This window comes from Pleurodeles waltl, chromosome 8 (assembly GCF_031143425.1).
Source record: "Pleurodeles waltl isolate 20211129_DDA chromosome 8, aPleWal1.hap1.20221129, whole genome shotgun sequence".
Taxonomy (NCBI): domain Eukaryota; kingdom Metazoa; phylum Chordata; class Amphibia; order Caudata; family Salamandridae; genus Pleurodeles; species Pleurodeles waltl.
Genome location: NC_090447.1, coordinates 658,964 through 676,002, shown reverse-complemented (window position 1 = coordinate 676,002; position 17,039 = coordinate 658,964). Strand labels below are relative to the sequence as shown.

The 17,039-nt window shown below is 49.4% G+C and overlaps 1 protein-coding gene across 2 annotated transcripts in view; it reads left to right on the top strand.

Moving 5' to 3' along the window:
* The first annotated feature begins 7,833 nt into the window (after nt 1-7,833).
* LOC138249648 (zinc finger protein 84-like) overlaps nt 7,834-17,039 on the top strand; it is a 30,967-nt gene continuing 21,761 nt past the window's right edge. The window contains exon 1 of one of the 2 annotated variants that reach the window (XM_069203594.1): nt 7,834-8,099. The gene's annotated coding sequence lies outside the window, so the exon portion shown is untranslated. The remainder of the gene's footprint in view (nt 8,100-17,039) is intronic. The other variant, XM_069203593.1, reaches the window with a different exon arrangement.

Genomic DNA, 17,039 nt, shown 5'->3' with positions numbered 1-17,039 from the left:
GCTTATCACATTTGGAGAAGTTCTTTCCCTTGGCAGGGCATATTCCTGGTATCCTGTGCTCTAGACCACAGCTACCGTACCTCTTTTCCTCCAGTCTCGGTGGTCGAGCCACATGCGGCTGATTGTAGCATCCTTGGACGGCGTCAACCCGTTCTTCCTTTACTGGGCCCAATTTGGCCTGGCCTGGTGCCGGAGCAGATCGCGCTAGGGCAGCATCCATGTCCTCTGCGACTATTGGACAGATTGTATGACCTTGCAAGGATAAGTATTTCATCCTGCGATATGCCTGTATAACATCACGTTTGGGGAGGCAACGACAGACGTACAAGCTCAAACATACAGGCAGCAGCGGTATTCCTGAGCACCCTCTGACATCAGGGGGAGCGAAGACAGACGGGGATGCGCAGACAGACGGGAATGCGCAGACAGCTAGAACACCGGAAGAGAAATGCTTTTGCATTTCTCTTCCAACCGGGAGGTGGGGCGGGAGGGACAAGAAAGGAAAGGAAAGACCTTACCTTTCTTGTCTCTCACAGCATTTCTGCTGTTCGATCGCAATGCGATTGGGCAGCCGAAATGACCACTAGACACCAGGGATTTTTTTTTTAGGTACTGTCAATAAGGGGAGCATCCCCTTGGGCAAGGATCGCTCCCTAGGGGTCCATATTATTTTTAGGCCATTTCTGCCGCCCCGGGTGGCAGACAGATCTAATATAATTAGGCCGATCTGCCCCCAGGGGGCAGAAAGCCCCTAGACACCAGGGATAATTTTTTTTTTTTTTTATGTGTGGGGAGCAACCCCTTAGGCAAGGGTCACTCCCCGGGAGCCAAATTATTTTTAGGCCAATTCTGCCCCACCTGGGGGCAGAAACCACTAGACACCAGGGAATTTTATTTTTTTAGCATGCTGACACATAAGGGGAGCGGCCCCTTGGGCAAGGGTCGCCCCCTAGGGGCCCATAATATTTTTAGGCCATTTCTGCCCAGTCCCACCAACCCCATGGGGGCAGATCGGCCTAATATAAGCCCCTAGACACCAGGGATATATATATATATTTTTTTTTTTTTTTTTTTTTATATGTGGGGAGTGACTCCTTAGGCAAGGGTCACCCCCTGGGGGGGGGGGGGAATTATTTTTAGGCCATTACTGCCCACAGGGAGGCAGAAACCACTAGACACCAGGGATTTTTTATTGTTTTTATAGTTACTCAGAAGGGGAGTGGCAAAACATTTGTAGGCCATTTCTGCCCCCACGGTGGCAGATCGGCCTAATATAATTAGGACGATCTGCCCCCAGGGTGGGCAGAAAACCCCTAGAGACCAGGGATAACTTATTTTTTTGTTTATTTTTATTTTTTTATATGTGGGGAGCCACCCCTTAGTCAAGGGTCACTCCCGGTGGGGCCTAATTACTTTTAGGCCATTCCTGCCCTCCCCCCCAATTATTTTGGATCTTGGTTTTACGTTTGGGCCATGAGAGCTTGGTAACTCTCAAAAGTGTGCCACTTGGAATGTTGAGGGCTGCGCTTTTTGGACTTTGGGACGCTGCCATTTAGAAACATCCACAACACCTAGACACATCTGAAAACTAAACATCTAGTTGATTCCAGGATAGTGTGCTTCACATACACCCCACACCATTTTCTTTCCCACAATGCCTTGCAAACCTCCAACTTTGCTGGGAACCACACATTTCTACTACATTTTTGTGATGGAACCTTCCGGAATCTGCAGGAATACACAAACCTCCTACCTCTCAACATTGTCTCATCTATACCGATAAAAATTATGCTGCATTTGTCAGACAACATTTTTTTTATTTCAAACTGCCTTTTTGGACCCGCTTTGGTTCCCCCTCGATTTCCACATGTTTTTGGCTCTTCCCTATCACAGGCACTTGGCCCACCTACACAAGTGAGGTATCATTTTTAACGAGAGACTGAGGGGAACATTGGGTGGTAGGAAATTTGTCCCGGTGGGGTGATCCCAAACAGAAATGTTGGAAAATTTAGATTTTTTAGCTAAATGTGAGGTTTGCTGAGGATTCTGGATAAGAAAACATTGGAGGATCCACGCAAGTCAAACCTCCCTGCACTCCCTCTAGTGTCTATTTTTCAGAAATGTCTGGGTTTGGTAGGTTTTCCTAGATGGCTGCTGAATCCAGGAACAAAAACGCAGGTGCCCCCCTCCCCACCAAAACAGGTAGTTTTGTATTTAATAATTTTGATGTGTCCAGATAGTGTTTTGGGGCATTTTCTGTCGCAAGACCTAGGAGTACCCACACAAGTGAGGTACCATTTTTATCGGGAGACTTGGGGGAAATGCACAGGTTTGGTAGGTTTCCCTAGGTGCCGGCTGAGCTTGAAGACAAAATCCACAGCTAGGCACTTTGCTAAAAACAGCTCTGTTTGCTTTAGGAAAATGTGAAGTGTCCACGTTGTGTTTTGGGGCATTTCCTGTTGCAGGTGCTAGGCCTACTCACACAAGTGAAGCACCATTTTTATCAGGACACTTGGGGGAACGCTGGGTGGAAGGAAATTTGTGTCTCCTCTCATATTACAGAACTTTCTGTCACTGAAAGGAGAGGAAAATGTTTTTTTTGGGACAAATTGTGAGGTTTGCAAAGGATTCTGGGTAAAGGAACTTGGTGAGTGCCCCACAAGCCAACCCATTCTGTAATCCCATAGGTGTCTAGTTTTCAGAAATGTCCTGGTTTGCTAGGTTTTCTTAGGTGCTGAATGAGCTAGGGGCCCAAATCCACAAGTAGGCACTTTGCAAAAAACACGTCAAATTTCAATGTAAAAATGTGATGTGTCCATGTTACGTTTCCTGTCGCAGGCACTTGGCCTACCCACGCAAGTGAGGTACCATTTTTATCAGGAGACTTGTGGGAAAACAGAATAGAAGAACAAGTGTTATTGGCCTTTGTCTTATTCAACATTTTTTCTTTCCAAATGTAAGACAGTGTGTAAAAAAGACATCTATTTGAGAAATGACCTGTAATTCACATGCTAGTATGGGACCCCGGAATTCAGAGATGTGCAAATAACCACTGCTTCTCAACACCTTATCCTGTGGCCATTTTGGAAATACAAAGGTGTTCTTGAATCCTATCTTTCAATCTTTATATTTCAGCAAATGAAATGATGTATGCGCGTTATAGAATGAAAACCCATTGCAAGGTGCAGCTCATTTATTGGCTCTGGGTACCTAGAGATATTGATGACCCGACAAGCCCAATATATTCCCGCAACCAGAAGAGTCCAGCAGACATAACAGTATATTGCTTTCAAAAATCTAACTTCGCAGAAAAAAGTTACAGAGTAAAACGTGGAGAAAAACAGTTGGGTTTTTTTTTAACGTCAATTTTATTATTTTTTATTTATGTTGTTATTTCTGTAGGAAAACACTGTAGGATCTACACAAATGACCCCTTGGTGAATAATAAATTTTGTCTACATTAAAATGGGGTATGTCCCAGTAAAATGCCAAAATTGGGTTGAAAAACTGCGTTTTCTGATTCAAGTTTGCCTGTTCCTGAAAGCTGGGAAGATGGTTATTTTAGCACCGCGAACCCTTTGTTGATGCCATTTTCAAGGAAAAAACACGAGCCCTCATCTTCAGCCGTTTTTTCCCTTATTTGAAAAAACGAAATTTTTGCCGCATTTTGGCAAATTTCTTTGTCTCCTTCAGGGGAACCCACAAAGTCTGGGTACCTCTAGAATCCCTGGGATGTGGAGAAAAAAGGACTAAAAGTTGGCTTGCGTAGCTTATGTAGACAAAAAGTTATGAGGGCCTAAAAGCGAAGATCCCCAAATAGACCAAAAAATCCCTGGCACCTGAGAAGGAAAAGGCCCGGCAGCGAAGGGGTTAAACATTGGCAGCGACGGGGTTAAACATTGGCAGCGATGGGGTTAAACATTGGCAGCGATGGGGTTAAACATTGGCAGCGACGGGGTTAAACACCTCGTTTGAATCTGTGTTGCTGCGAAGGGGTTAAACATTGGCAGCGACGGGGTTAAACACCTCGTTTGAATCTGTGTTGCTGCGAAGGGGTTAAACATTGGCAGCGAAGGGGTTAAACATTGGCAGCGACGGGGTTAAACATTGGCAGCGACAGGGTTAAACATTGGCAGCGATGGGATTAAACATTGGCAGCGAAGGGGTCAAACATTGGCAGCGAAGGGGTTAAACATTGGCAGCGAAGGGGTTAAACATTGGCAGCGACGGGGTTAAACATTGGCAGCGAAGGGGTTAACATTGGCAGCGACGGGGTGAAACATTGGCAGCGAAGGGGTTAAACATTGGCAGCGACGGGGTTAAACACCTCGTTTGAATCTGTGTTGCTGCGAAGGGGTTAAACATTGGCAGCGACGGGGTTAAACATTGGCAGCGACGGGGTTAAACATTGGCAGCGAAGGGGTTAAACATTGGCAACGAAGGGGTTAAACATTGGCAGCGAAGGGGTTAAACATTGGCAGCGACGGGGTGAAACATTGGCAGCGAAGGGGTTAACATTGGCAGCGACGGGGTGAAACATTGGCAGCGAAGGGGTTAAACATTGGCAGCGACGGGGTGAAACATTGGCAGCGAAGGGGTTAAACATTGGCAGCGACGGGGTTAACATTGGCAGCGACGGGGTGAAACATTGGCAGCGATGGGGTTAAACATTGGCAGCGACGGGGTTAAACACCTCGTTTGAATCTGTGTTGCTGCAAAGGGGTTAAACATTGGCAGCGAAGGGGTTAAACATTGGCAGCGACGGGGTTAACATTGGCAGCGACGGGGTGAAACATTGGCAGCGATGGGGTTAAACATTGGCAGCGACGGGGTTAAACACCTCGTTTGAATCTGTGTTGCTGCGAAGGGGTTAAACATTGGCAGCGAAGGGGTTAAACATTGGCAGCGAAGGGGTTAACATTGGCAGCGAAGGGGTTAAACATTGGCAGCGACGGGGTTAACATTGGCAGCGAAGGGGTTAAACATTGGCAGCGACGGGGTTAAACATTGGCAGCGAAGGGGTTAACATTGGCAGCGACGGGGTTAAACATTGGCAGCGAAGGGGTTAAACATTGGCAGCGACGGGGTGAAACATTGGCAGCGACGGGGTTAAACATTGGCAGCGAAGGGGTTAAACATTGGCAGCGAAGGGGTTAACATTGGCAGCGAAGGGGTTAAACATTGGCAGCGACGGGGTTAACATTGGCAGCGAAGGGGTTAAACATTGGCAGCGACGGGGTTAAACATTGGCAGCGAAGGGGTTAACATTGGCAGCGACGGGGTTAAACATTGGCAGCGACGGGGTGAAACATTGGCAGCGAAGGGGTGAAATATTGGCAGCAACGGGGTTAAACATTGGCAGCGAAGGGGTTAAACACTGGCAGCGACGGGGTTAAACATTGGCAGCGACGGGGTTAAACATTGGCAGCGAAGGGGTTAAACATTGGCAGGGAAGGGGTTAAACATTGGCAGCGAAGGGGTTAAACACTGGCAGCGAAGGGGTTAAACATTGGCAGCGACGGGGTTAAACATTGGCAGCGAAGGGGTTAACATTGGCAGCAAAGGGGTTAAACATTGGCAGCGAAGGGGTTAAACATTGGCAGCGAAGGGGTTAACATTGGCAGCGAAGGGGTTAAACATTGGCAGCGACGGGGTTAACATTGGCAGCGAAGGGGTTAAACATTGCCAGCGACGGGGTTAAACATTGGCAGCGAAGGGGTTAACATTGGCAGCGACGGGGTTAAACATTGGTAGCGACGGGGTGAAACATTGGCAGCGAAGGGGTGAAATATTGGCAGCGACGGGGTTAAACATTGGCAGCGAAGGGGTTAAACACTGGCAGCGACGGGGTTAAACATTGGCAGCGAAGGGGTTAAACATTGGCAGCGAAGGGGTTAAACACTGGCAGCGAAGGGGTTAAACACTGGCTGCGAAGGGGTTAAACACTGGCAGCGAAGGGGTTAAACACTGGCAGCGAAGGGGTTAAACACTGGCAGCGAAGGGGTTAAACATTGGCAGCGACGGGGTGAAACATTGGCAGCGAAGGGGTTAAACACTGGCAGCGAAGGGGTTAAACATTGGCAGCGAAGGGGTTAAACATTGGCAGCGACGGGGTTAAACATTGGCAGCGAAGGGGTTAAACATTGGCAGCGACGGGGTTAAACATTGGCAGCGAAGGGGTTAAACACTGGCAGCGAAGGGGTTAAACATTGGCAGCGAAGGGGTTAAACATTGGCAGCGAAGGGGTTAAACACTGGCAGCGAAGGGGTTAAACATTGGCAGCGAAGGGGTTAAACACTGGCAGCGACGGGGTTAAACATTGGCAGCGACGGGGTTAAACATTGGCAGCGACGGGGTTAAACACTGGCAGCGAAGGGGTGAAACATTGGCAGCGAAGGGGTGAAACATTGGCAGCGAAGGGGTTAAACATTGGCAGCAACGGGGTGAAACATTGGCAGCGACGGGGTTAAACATTGGCAGCGACGGGGTTAAACACTGGCTGCGAAGGGGTTAAACATCGGCAGCGAAGGGGTTAAACATTGGCAGCGAAGGGGTTAAACATTGGCAGCGACGGGGTTAAACACTGGCAGCGAAGGGGTTAAACATTGGCAGCGACGGGGTTAAACATTGGCAGCGGCGGGGTTAAACACTGGCAGCGAAGGGGTTAAACATTGGCAGCGAAGGGGTTAAACATTGGCAGCGACGGGGTTAAACATTGGCAGCGAAGGGGTTAAACATTGGCAGCGACGCGGTTAAACATTGGCAGCGAAGGGGTTAAACATTGGCAGCGACGGGGTTAAACATTGGCAGCGAAGGGGTTAAACACTGGCAGCGAAGGGGTTAAACATTGGCAGCGAAGGGGTTAAACATTGGCAGCGAAGGGGTTAAACACTGGCAGCGAAGGGGTTAAACATTGGCAGCGAAGGGGTTAAACACTGGCAGCGACGGGGTTAAACATTGGCAGCGACGGGGTTAAACACTGGCAGCGAAGGGGTGAAACATTGGCAGCGAAGGGGTGAAACATTGGCAGCGAAGGGGTTAAACATTGGCAGCGACGGGGTTAAACACTGGCTGCGAAGGGGTTAAACATCGGCAGCGAAGGGGTTAAACATTGGCAGCGAAGGGGTTAAACATTGGCAGCGACGGGGTTAAACACTGGCAGCGAAGGGGTTAAACATTGGCAGCGACGGGGTTAAACATTGGCAGCGGCGGGGTTAAACACTGGCAGCGAAGGGGTTAAACATTGGCAGCGACGGGGTTAAACACTGGCAGCGAAGGGGTTAAACATTGGCAGCGACGGGGTTAAACATTGGCAGCGAAGGGGTTAAACATTGGCAGCGAAGGGGTTAAACATTGGCAGCGAAGGGGTTAAACACTGGCAGCGAAGGGGTTAAACATTGGCAGCGACGGGGTTAAACACTGGCAGCGAAGGGGTTAAACATTGGCAGCGAAGGGGTTAAACACTGGCAGCGAAGGGGTTAAACATTGGCAGCGACGGGGTTAAACATTGGCAGCGAAGGGGTTAAACATTGGCAGCGACGGGGTTAAACACTGGCAGCGACGGGGTTAAACACTGGCAGCGACGGGGTTAAACATTGGCAGCGAAGGGGTTAAACATTGGCAGCGAAGGGGTTAAACACTGGCAGCGAAGGGGTTAAACATTGGCAGCGACGGGGTTAAACACTGGCAGCGACGGGGTTAAACACTGGCAGCGAAGGGGTGAAACATTGGCAGCGAAGGGGTTAAACACTGGCAGCGAAGGGGTTAAACACTGGCAGCGACGGGGTTAAACACCTCGCTTGGATCTGTGCTGCTGTGAGCGCTCGCGCATGCGCAGCACCGCGCTGGGGGAGCGGAGACGGACGCACGAGCTGACACCTGCAGGAAGCAGCTGAATGAACGAGCCCCCTCTGACGTAGGGGGGGCAGGGTCGGACGGGGAGCGTCAAGAGGCAGCACTCCTGCGTGTAGGGGCTGAAATTGGCCCAGTGAGGATGCGCAGCAAAGAAAAAAGTAGTGTGAGGACTCGCGAGCCGCGGAGACCGGATATCCGGCCTCCGTGACCTTCCCAAGATGGCGGCTGCGGGAGTCGGTGCCGAGGTAGGTTCCGGGCGTTTGAAATGATGGGTCTGAGGCGCCCGGGCCGGCTCCTGCCCTGGCCCGCGGGGCGCACTCGGGGGTCCGACGGGTGGGGAAGCAGCGGGGAGGCGCCCTCTCGCCTCCGGTGGTTCTGGGCCCCTCGCCCTGTCCCCAGAGAGCGGCCCTCCCTTGTGGGGTGTGGCGGGAGCCGGTGTGAGGCGCCCCCTGCCCTGGGCCCGACCCCACCCTGTGCCGTGCTGACCCTCAGGCTGGCAGGACGGGCCCTCGCAGCGAGCCGCGGACTCGGCGCCTTCACACTGACATGGCGACCAAGGCAGGCGCCGGAAACAGAAAATACCCCCCGTTTGAAACATTCCTGTAACGGGACTGGGCGAGTAAATGCGACCCTCCTTCAATCTACTCCTCCACCCGTCCACCGCTTCCACTCCCCTCCTTCCTGCACGTTATTGCATCCATCCATCATTTCAATGACCAACTCTTCAAGATGTTCGGCATCCATCTGACCTCTAACCATCCAGTCTTCGGCATTTGCCTATTTTCCATCCTTCCACCCAACACACAGTCACTTTACCCTTCCACCACGCACAGGGAGGCACCCAGATGCTGCTCACGTGATCTGCTGCGTGAAGTAAACAAAACAATGATTGGGGAAATGCATTAATCCCAGCCACTTGCAACTACCCGGGGCTGCATCCGAGTCCATAGTTATTCTGTGCAGATGAGACCTAGATGTATGCAAAACACCCTTCTCCAGTGGGAAGAGTCCAGCCTCCACTGCCAAGCCAGGCCCTCTCCGAGCCTTCCTTCCGATACCACTGTAGCATTAGTCAAATCATAGCTAGGAGTCCTAGTTTTACCCAGCTCTGGTTTTCTACTCTCTCCAAGACTGCCCATGCATGATGTTTTTCTAGACGGCTTTCAGTTGCTCCATGTGTAGCGATATGGCAAGAGACACAGTTCCATTTGCCAAGGTTATAACCCCTGCTTCTTCGATGCATCTACACCCCTGCTAAGATGCCACAGTTACCCACCAGGCACAACCTCTTGCTGTTCTCTAGAGGTTCACTGCACTGAAGGCATTTTATTCCAGTTTCCTCTTTTTGTTCCCGTCTGGGTCACAGTTGGTTGTGGCTCAGTTGTAGGAATCTGTTGGGAGCATGGAATGCTGCTAGTTTCAGGTGTTGTCTGTCAGATACTGCAAGCTGTCTCCTTCCGAAAGTCCTTTTTGTGGGCTCACCAAAAAGTTATTTTTGGCTTGCAACCTTCCAATTGCATTCCATTGGTTGTCTTTATAGTCGCTCTAATTTTCTTGCTTCTTATTCGAGGGCTTTCCTCCCTCTTCTTGTGTTTATGCCTCCCCTGTAGCATAGTCTTTTTTCCATGCTTTTGCTTCAGTCTTTCTTCCTCCATCTGCTCACTTTTAAAGACCCACTTTTACTTTCCTTTTGGTTAAGTCCTCCATGTGAAGTCACATGGCTATAGCTTTATGCACCCCATGCTTTTCTCTTGTCAAATAGGCTTCCGCTCTCTCTATCGTGTGCCTCTCACCACCCTCTGTTTCTGTCTCTCTTGTATGCTGCTTTTTGGGTTCTCCCCCAATCTGCTCCTTCATTGCCAACCCACACAGTTTCCAAGACCTGTAGATAGCAGATGTTTCTATTGCACCCTTTACAGAGAAATGTGGTGTGTGTCGCAAATCTAATCACAATAACTGCCGCCAGTGCATAGAGACAGCCAGGACAGTGCCCGAGGTTAAGGGTGGTGGGTCACATGCCTTGATTAGAAGGCTTGAGCAAGGATGCCATTAGGAGATTGCTGGGGGACTGCTTGTTAACGTGTACATTTTTATCTCCTCTCTCTTGAAATGCACATTAAATCAGAGTTATATACCTACTGGCTACCCTGAGCGGACAATGAATTAATTTAGTATTTAATAGCGGATCTCAGCATTTCGTTTCCTTGTATTTGCAAGGTGCCTGGCTCTCTTTGGAAGAGCCTACTCTTGTGAGGGAACTGGGTGCCAAAACCCAGTAGATGCTGGGCCCGTTCAACTTTATTGGTCCACTTTCATTTTTTTAAGCTCAATGTTTCGTGTTGCTCGACAGCCCTTGGCCATTTTCCCACATCCCTGGTGCTGGGCAGCCATTTAAAACTACTGTGTACAGAGATGTGGTGGCACTGGTTACTCGGAGCGAACAGTTGATTACTTGGGTATTTGACAGTATATTTGCACATTTCATTTCCTTTTTTGCAAGGTGCCTGGCTCATATTGATAGTGTCCATTCACTCAGTTTTATTTTATAGTTAGGAGTTTGTTTTCCATGTTTTATTTTGATTTACTTTAATCATGCCATTTTAGTAGGTGCAATGCCTAGTGCTACTTTCTGACATCAGGACCTGCTCATCACCCTTTTGGGTTTATCTCCCAATCTTCATTTTTTTGTCTGTACCCCTCATGTTGCTTGGGAACCTTTGGCCACGGCCCCAATGCCAGTCGGCCATTTAAAGCCGGTGTGTGCATGAATACCCCACTGGAGGCCAAACTCTGATCCATCTGCACCCAGCACCAGCCATGCTTCCTCTTGAGTATTTTCCTGCCTTGCAAAACTCAAGTGAGTCTCCTACGTATTTATTATTCAAGAGAAATTCTGCTTTCCCTGAAGGCCGGACATTCAAGTTTTTTTCTACCTTTGACGCCTCTTCAAACCTCCTTAACTCCTGGGTCACATAGCTGCGTTGCGGCAAATCATGTAAAGTAGTGCAGTATTTGCAGTTTCATCTGTGCTTTAATTAGTGCTCTCTTGCTGACTTGTATCCGAAATGTATAATTTGTTAGCAAGTAACATCTTATTAATTACCAAATGCCCCCAGGTGTGGCATGCAAGGTGACCACTTCATTGTATATTCCTTCATCTTGGATACAGCTTTAGGGAAGTGCCCTCTTCCCTCAGAAAGTGGTCACATTGTGAGTGTAGCCACCTAAGCTAAGTGGTCCATTGGCCACTACCAGATACTCCCCCTAACACCCACTAAATGCAGTATTTAGTGGGCATCTCTAGACATGCAGATGAGATTCAATGGGCACAAGAAGACTGCTGCAAGAAGAATAAGGTGCCAAACCCTGTCTGCTACACCCAGGACTCAACAATTGCTTCTGAGGGGTCGACTGGACATCAGATGGACTCCAAGAAACACCAGGGGACCTCCAACCATCTAAAACTTGCCAAGAACCATCACTCCCTGCACCCAGCAGGCAAGAACCAGTGAAGTCCAGTTCACTGAGCAGTAAACCGGACAGAGCAGCCGGACCCAATTGCAGTACAGATAAGTATTGTCAGTCCACTGTGTCAAAGAACATAGCAATATCCACTGACACGGCCGCCAACTCCCCCCCCCCCCCCTCCCCAACCCTTCAACCTTGTGCATTATGTGTTCGTTTCTTTAAGTTTATGGTTGTGTTTTGCCCGGGGATAAACCCACACTGATCAGGGTGTAGTAATTGAGAAATCGTTGGTCTCAGTCAGATAGCGAGATGTGCAGTACTTTGTGTCTTTATTTATCATTGTGAATGGACAATAGGAAGAAGGGGAAGGGTCCGGCGGGTCAGATCCCGGCTTCAGTATCATGGGGATACATCCCTCCCTCATAGTGGAGGAGGAAGCACTCCCTGCTCTTTTGCTTCAAGATATACCTCTAGAAGGTGTAGTGTGATGTCTGATGTGTAAGCTCTGTAAAATGTCGCTGAAAATCCATCGCTATCTGGTGACTTGTTTCCAGGGAGGGATGCTAATGTCTGTCTTGCACTCTCCTGCGTAAGATTGGTGTCACACGCTTGTGCCGTTGGTTCCTCCACTCGTAGGAGTGGTAAGCCCGACAGATAAGTCGAGAGCCGTATCCCCTCAGGAACATATGCATCAGTATATACTATGTCAAGATGGTCCCCAAGTGTGTCCGTATTTTATCACAAATATTATCAGGATAATATTTGGGAACTGTCCCAAATATTATCCGGAAAAATATGGGACTTGATCCTTAAATTAACTTTTTTACATTGAGAAATACCATATAATTAAGGGATGAGAAAATGAGTTGTTTAACATTTTTGAATTACATAAAGGTTATTTAATTTGCTGTAGGAAAAACGACTAGAGGTGTTTTAAATGCCATTAGGAAACCGTTTTTGGAGAGCAATGCTAAAATCTTTGAATCTGTATGCGAGTGGCCATTTATTTTTAGTTCCAATAAAAAAGATCTGTGATGAGGATTAGATTTCTCATATAAAGATTGCAAAATAAATCTTTATTTTATCTGCTTTTAGGTGCTACCGGCATAGAGGAACTTTCAGTCCTGTTGGTGACCCGTTATTGATTCATGTCTTTATATAGGGTTGAAACTTCGACATAATTTGATGTGGATTAATGTAAAAATACAAGGTGACTCCAAGAAGCCTGGAGTTAAGGCGTTATCTTTGAGATCACTGTTTTTAACTTTTTTTTTTTTTTAACCACATTTTGTATATATTGTATATAACACTTTGGCACTTTAAATATTCACAGTAATCACTTTCACTGCACCGTCACTATAGGAGCACCTAAAAATTGGAAATTTATTTTAATTGATAAATATATTCTAAATGTAAAAAAGATTTTAAAAAAATGAATTAATTTAAAGATACCATATTGAAATAAAAGGGTTCTTTTTTTTAATGAAAAACAATCTAGATTTGCAGTGGAAGTCAAGGCATATTCCTTCCCCCTTGGGGCCAGTTTCTGTTTGTTTGTTACCTCTGTGATCTGAGCAGCCTACTGTGTAGTCATTAGAGTTAGAATCTAACCTGCTGAATGTGCAGTGTGTTGGGGAGTAACCGCTATATTCTCACTTATTTGGGTGTGTGCATCTCCATATATTACAGAAGCCCAAGAGTGTCATAGACCACCGCAACTGCACTATCATTTTTGGTTTAGTGTTTCCTCGTGTCGGGCAGTGGTCCCTCTCGCCATCAGTTATTCAGTCCATCTCTAATCCCGTAACAGAAGTCAGTATCCACGTTCAGTCCATATGAGTTTAGAAACATCACATCTACGCCATCCAGTCTGCCCTGTAGGACTATATATCGTCTCCCTACATCTGTTTCCTTATATGTCAGTGCAAAGGGGACACCCAGGGCAAACCATATCAGAACTCCCCCTAGAGTAGGGGGGGGTAGTTTGCAAAGTACATCTGTCCCCTCAATCTTTTAGCCAATTTAGTAGCTTTGTCGTCAGTGAGATTCATTTCTTGAATCCATGCAGCCCATGCCGATTATGTTATGATAATACTCTAGATCTCTTTTGCGATGTTCCCAAGCACCGCACGTTCCAGGTCAGGACTTTGAACTTAGTTATAGTCGTCATAGATAGGGCCCCATCAGTGGCTTCTCTTCCGGGAGCCTCCGCAAGTCAGTCACACAGTAAACAAAACTCTTCAACCATGTAACTAGCCAGGACCACAAACCGAGGGGTTATCAAAAGTGTGTTTTCCCTGCATTGATAACTTTGAGTTTAGCAGGAAATAACAACATGTATTGGAGTCTCATGGATCACAGACATTAAGGGGGTCATTATGACCCTGGCGGAAGGCGGAGAAGCGGCGGTAAGACCGCCAACAGGCTGGCAGTCTTTTTTTTTTTTTTTTTTTTTGTATTATGACCATGGCGGTTACCGCCATGGTCATCCGCCGATTCTATGTTCCGCCCGCCGTGCTGGAGACCAGTGTCTCCAGCCTGGCGGCCGTTACTATACCGCCGGCTTACCGTCGTGGATTTCCTGCGGTTGGAACCGCCATGAAATCCATGGCGGTAAGCACTATCAGTGCCAGGGAATTCCTTCCCTGGCACTGATAGGGGTCTCCCCCACCCGACTCCCTCCCCTACACCCCCCACCACCTCTGCCACCCCCCCAAAGGTGGCAGGGCCCCCCTCCCGACCCCCATCATCACAGAACACACCAACACACGCACACACCGACATACATGCCTACTTCCACACACAGTCAGACACGCACAGCCATATACAAACATACACGCACACATCCATACAGACATACATGCACTCATTCCCAAAACGCGCAACACCCCCGCAAGCATACACGCACTCACACACCCCCTCTACATACAGACGCACACTCCCATGCACCCACACAACACCCCCCCACCCCCCTCACGGACGATCGACTTACCTGTTCCGTCGATCCTCCGGTAGGGGACGGGAGCCAAGGGGGCTGCTCCGCCAACAGAACCCCGCTGCGCGAATCACAGGACGTGATTCGGTGGGCGGTGTTCTGTTGGCGTGGCGGTGGAGGTGGAGCAACCTCCAATTCCCCGCCGCCTGCCAGTATGGCTGTTGGCGGCTCTCCGTCCGCAAAAGGACGGAGAGCAGCCAACAGCCATAATACGCCGAGCGGCAAGCCGCCACTACTGGCGGTCTTCCGCACGGCAGTCCCTCTGCGGTCTTGTAAAAAGACCGCCGAGGTTGTAATGACCACCTAAATGTTTTGCCTTTTTCTAGCTTGGCCTGTTTGTCAGTGTGAGTCCATACACTCTGCGGGCTCTTTAGAGGACTCACAGTACTGCCATTACAGCCTTCTGAGGGTTCCCAGGCAGCCCAAGCTGCTGCCACCTTCCAGACAGGATTCTGCCCTCCTGTTGCTTGAGAAGCTCAAGCCCAGGAAAGCAAAACAAAGGATTTCCTTTGGTAGAGGGGTGTTACACCTTATCCCTTTGGAAATAGATGTTACAGGCTTGGGAGGGGTAGCCTCCCAGGCCACTGGAAATGATTTGAAGAGCACTCCTTGCATAAATCAGTCTATACCGGTTCAGGGACCCCCAGTCCCTGCTCTGGTGCGAAACTGGACAAAGGAAAGCGAAGTGATCACTCACCTGTCCATCACTACCCCAGGGGTGGTGCTCAGAGCGCCTCCAGAGGGTCCCTGGATTTTGCCATCTTGGATACAAGGTTGGCAGGGAACTCTGGGAGCATCTGAGTGGCCAGTGCCAGCAGGTGACGTCAGAGACCCCACACCCCTATCAGTGGTCACTTAGATAGGTGACCAATCCCCTTTCCAGGGCTATTTAGTGTCTCTCCTTTGGGTAGTTCTTCAGATTCGGCTGCAAGACTCCAGCAGGAATCCTCTGCTCCCTGCAACAAAGAAGCAAGACGCCTTCTGCAACATTGTATCACCGGCTCCTTCCAGCAACTGCAACATTTCCCCGGTTCTGCATCCTCTGAGGACAGTCCGTCTTCAGCCTGCATCAGAAGAAAGAAGGAATCTTCCTCAGAGTGAATGAGTCACTCCCCTGCTTCTGCAGGCACCAATTGCGACGATGACCGGCTGCATGGATCCTGCATCATGGGTGGTGGAGTGAAGTGGTCCTGACGATCCTCTCTTCCAACTGTCCAACTTGGGTTAAGCTAAGCCCTTTCCTGCCTTCGTCCAAGATCTTCATGCATCCTGAAGCTCCAGCCCCCAGCACTTCTTCCTGTGTCGCACAGATCCCTGAGTGGTTCTCCGGTGACGTGGAAGTCTTTCTCGTAGTGCTGCGCGGGCCTCTTCTGCGACTTTCCTGTTCCTATCCTAAGAGACTCCTGTGGGAGCTGCCTGGTGCTCTGTGGGCTCTCTGTGTTGCCGAGGGCCCCCTCTGAGTCCCGCTCTTGGGCAGAGTCCACCTGGTTCTTCCTGGTCCCCGGCATTGCCATTTTCCACTAACTGCGAGCTTTGCGTGTGCCAAGGCTTGCTGGCGGACTCCAAAGCAAACCCGACTGCAATCCTCTGTCCGGCGTGGGACATCACCTGCACCCTTCAGGGACCCGACTTCGTCTTCTTGAGTGCAGTGCTGTCTCGTCTTCACCAGTGGTTCACTTTTTGCACCTTCATCTGGGTTGGTTGGTGCTCCTGTCCTTCCTGGACTCTTCTGTGCTTCGTGGACTTGGTCCCCTTTTTCCACAGGTCCTTTGGTCCAGGAATCCACTGTTGGTGTCTTGCACTCTCTTCTGGGGTTTGTAATATTGTTCTTTACTTCTCTGTGTGTGTTCTGAGAAACTTACTGTGATTTACTCCTGTTTTCCTGATCGCTGGGGTGGGTTGTGGTGCCTACCTTTTGGGCTTTTCTAGTACTCCCTGCTCTCCTCTACACACTACACTTGCCTAGGTGGCGGACCAGCTTTCACATTCCACTTTCTTAGTATATGGTTTGTGTTCCCCCTGGGCCCATTTCTAACTATTGTGATTTTCACTAATTGCACTGTTTTATGCCTATTTTTGTATACTAGTGTATATAATTTATGTATTACTTATCTCCTAAGGGAGTATAGTCTCTATGGTATTTTTGGTATTTGTGTCACCAAAGTAAAATACTTTTATTTTTGTAACACTTAGGGGGTCATTCTAACCCTGGCGGTCGGCGACCGCCAGGGCTAAAATGACAGAAGCACCGCCAACAGGCTGGCGGTGCTTCCTTGGCCATTCTGACCGCGGCGGTAAAGCCGTGGTCAGAAAAGGGCAACCAGCGGTTTCCCGCCGGTTTACCCCTGCCCAGGGAATCCTCCATGGCGGCGCTGCTTGCAGCGCCGCCATGGGGATTCCGACCCCCTTACTGCCATCCTGTTCCTGGCGGTTTTCACCGCCAGGAACAGGATGGCGGTAACGGGTGTCGTGGGGCCCCTGCAGTGCCCATGCCACTGGCATGGGCACTGCAGGGGCCCCCTGACAGGACCCCAATAAGATTTTCAGTGTCTGCAAAGCAGACACTGAAAATCGCGACGGGTGCCACTGCACCCGTCGCACCCCTTCGACTCTGCCGGCTCCATTCGGAGCTGGCATCCTCGTAGAAGGGGGTTTCCCGCTGGGCCGGCCTTCTGGCGGTCGTCCGCCGGCCCAGCGGGAAAGTCAGAATGGCCGCCGCGGT